The sequence below is a fragment of the Danio rerio genome, chromosome 20 (genome assembly GCF_052040795.2).
Source record: "Danio rerio strain M-AB ecotype USA chromosome 20, GRCz13ab, whole genome shotgun sequence".
Taxonomy (NCBI): domain Eukaryota; kingdom Metazoa; phylum Chordata; class Actinopteri; order Cypriniformes; family Danionidae; genus Danio; species Danio rerio.
Window position 1 is genome coordinate 47,548,428 of NC_141040.1, and position 3,830 is coordinate 47,552,257.

General features: G+C 31.8%; 1 protein-coding gene across 1 annotated transcript in view; it reads left to right on the forward strand.

Moving 5' to 3' along the window:
• efr3bb (EFR3 homolog Bb (S. cerevisiae)) overlaps positions 1-3,830 on the forward strand; it is a 1,037,141-nt gene that overhangs the window by 480,863 nt on the left and 552,448 nt on the right. The gene's annotated exons all lie outside the window — the stretch shown is intronic.

Below are 3,830 nucleotides of genomic sequence, written 5' to 3' on the forward strand. Positions count from 1 at the left end.
ATTATAATGTTTAAAGGGCAATCATCCTTGTAATTACAACCAAAGTCTTGAAGTTCTTGTGGAAAAGATAATTAAGAATTAAGATAAACAGATAAAGTGATAAAACTAACAGATATTTATATTTTGAATGGACTCAAATGCATCTGAAATGCTTTTATTATGTAATACATATTGATGTGGAAAGTAATTGTTTGGAATAAAGCTATATTTAATGCAAGAACGGCTTTTGTTCATAGGATGATAATGTATAAAGACATTTTATTTCATTAAAATATGTCATCATAATAATTAATGTTTATGCACAAAGTACCAGTGTGTTGCATTTTTATTATTATTATTTTTTTTTTACTAAAAAGAAACTTAAAACAAAACAAATTAATGAAGGATGATCCTGTTGTAAGCTAATTCTAGCGGACACTTAATGTTTGACACTTCTCAAAATTAGTATTTATGCATTGTTTTCCCCCAAAATGTTTGGTTTTTATAATAGTAACTTGTTTTAGAACATTCAAACTTATGTTAATATTTGCTAAATTTAAAAATGAAAATATCACATTATGATCCATTTGCATAGGAAAGTAAATGTTGCACAAGAAAAAAGTGGGCATTTTGAACATTCAGAGAATTTTTAGAAATAATAATATAACTTAAATTTTATAACTTAAAGGCTGTTTAGACTAATGCAATTTTATCTTGAAAAGATGTTTTAGAAAGAAATAAAAAACTGTTTATAATTATTTTTTTAAATCGAAGATGCTGGAATAGTGTGGATAATAAGCGTAATCGTAACAAAACTGATGCGTTTTGAAATAAAAATGCATTGGTGTATGTTTGTTTTCTGATGACTGATTTTATTAGCGACACCGGTGGTCATTAAGTGAACTGCAACAGGAAACTTCCTACATCTACTCGCACTTTTGGACGATTAAAAGTGTAGTATTTAAGTTTGATACCGAGTGTTTAAACTAGGTATTGCATTGCTGAATCAAAACAGTTACAAGTGCAGGTTGCCAGATTAAGGACCAAAAAGCTGATTTAAATTGTGTTCTAAATAAAAGCAACAGCATGCGATTGAATTAATATTTACTATATAGGGCATTTGTAACCTAATGGATCAAGAGTCTTACCTGTAACTCAAAGGTTGCAGATTCAATTCTCAGAGCTGACAGGAGATGTATGTGGGGAGACACTGTCACTCGGTAAACACATCACTCACTTTCCTTTAACAAATTAAACATAAGCAAAAAGACAGCGGTGAGAAACCAGTGGTAAACAAAGGAGGATCATGTTGTGACATCACAGTAGAACAATAGCATAACTACTATGACAATGAACCCCTCAGGTACTGATTATGTGCTTTATACAGTGCTAAATGCTCCCAATGTGAGTTTGAACACCGTTTTATAAGGCATTTATGCTACTGAAAGCATCTGATCATAGCAATGTGGATCTGTTTGCACAAGCCCTGCAGCTCTCCAGCACTTGATGTTGACAAATGAAGTCACTGTATATTTAAGACTACAAAATATATAAATCATAAAGTCAAATATATAACATATGAAGTCAGGAAAACCTATTCAATTCACATTTTTTATTTCAGGACATTAAAAATGATTTATTCTTCAGCAGAGATTTTATTCTTTAATCTTAAATTTTGGTTTGTGTCCAAACTAAACACGATTCTACACTGTGACACGCAATAAAATGTATCTTTTTTATTTAAAAGGAGTTTTTGTTTTAAACATCTGTGACAGTGATGCACAACATTTCTATTTTAGAGAGGCTTTCTGTTTCTGCAATGTCACAATAGAGCAACAGCATAAACTACTATGACAATGATCACCTCAGGTACTGATTGCGTGCTTTATTCAGTGTTAAATGCTACTAATGTGAGTTTGAACATCGTTTTATGTAGCATTTATGCTACTGAAAGCATCTGACCATAACAATCTGGATCTGTTTGCACAAGCTCTGCAGTTCTCCAGCATCAAGTAAAAAGTCGAGGTCACTGTTACTTTGAAAGTACTGTCTATTTGAGACTACAGAATATATACAATATAAAGTCTAATACATAACATATAAAGTCAGGACATTATTCATTATTCAAGCGGTATACAAATAAAAGTGAGTTATATCAGGACATTAAAAAAAGATCTATTCTTCGGCAGACATTCTATTCTTCAATCCTAAATTTGGGGCCGTGTCCTTATTACACACAATTACTGACACACAATAACAGGTGTGTTTTTTATTTATTTAATATTATTTTTTAAGTATTTTAAGTTACAATGAAGACAGTTTCAAAGCAGCTTAACATAGATGAAGAAAAAAATAATTATAAGCCATAACAATAATTCAGATTGTGGAAAAATTCCAGCATATCAGGCAGAAAGCAGTTGCATAACGGTGCCAAATAACAAATGATTTGCTTCAGTTTAATACAAATGTCACTGTTAAAAGGACAAACCACTAACTGGTGGTAATTGATGCAATAAGACACCAATGAGGAAGTGCTAAATTGTTAATATAGTTAAAGCTAAAGCTGTTTGCCATGTGTCATCCCTAAGAAGAGCCTTTAACCACGACTACAGTGACAATATACCATAACCTCCAGTATCCTCAATAATCCAACATGATTTTTTATGAAAGCTACTAAAGTTCAAGGTTTGTATATAGTAATAAGAATATAACCCCATGTATAATTTAGATTTCATTGCATAATACACACATGAAGAATACTCTGCAGCTACATTTACAGTACCAAATTTTGAAATAATTTTGGCAAACTCAACTGCAGGGAGGGTAAAACTATTTTAAATGTTTAAAAGCTTTTGCTGCCTGTTCAAACTACTTATTTATAATGAGTTGAAACTCATTTTAATTTTTTTTGGAGACAACTTAATTGTTTTATATATTTAATCCACTTAAATGTATAAACATGATTAAATTAACTTCTGTGTTGGGACAACATGAAGGAATTGTGTGAAACCCTGCATTTTTTACAGCTGCAGTTTTAACTTAATGCTTGGGATAGTCCATATTCACCCATTTGAGGGGAACAACCCAGCATTTTTAGCTGTATGAGTCCACATGAACAAAACTGATTCAGTTGGTTTTACAGTTTTGTTTTTTACTGTCTGTTTATAGTGATGCTATGGTAACTGAGCTTATAGGTGCAAAAGGCAGTGTGTTACAGCCTAATATCTAGGCTAATAACCGAAAGGTTGTAGGTTCAAACTATGCAAGGGGCCTTTTACTCAACACTTAATCAGTATAATTACCAATTTGGTCCTGTAATCATTGTGATAGTATACAGAAGAAAAGAAAACACTAACTCCTTGAGCAAATGATAACTAATTTAAACCAAATGCAAACCATCTCTCCTCTATACATTTAGTGAGAACAAACTGAGCAATAATATCAGTCATTTAAATGTATTACTGTAAAAATATGCAGCACGTTTTGCTTGATGTGATAACACATGTCAGATAATACTTGAGAAAATTAGCACAATAAAACAATCATCACACTGACGTCATAAAACCTCTCACTTAACTACTGCACGAAGGCTATTAGCACAATTTGAATCTTGTTGTATTTACATTTTATCTTCAGTGTTAACAACATTCAGTATTTTTAGAATGGCAATGTGTGTTTTTCCAACTTTGGAAACACTTTTAGTGACTGATAAGAGATCAGCAGTTTTGCCTTTCATTGACCTAGCTTTAGTCATCCAAATGCTGCATCCCTTTACGACTACATTACACTGAACTTTGACCTACAGCATGTTCATGCTCGCTATATTAGCTCAGTGCGAATTCCAAGTCAAT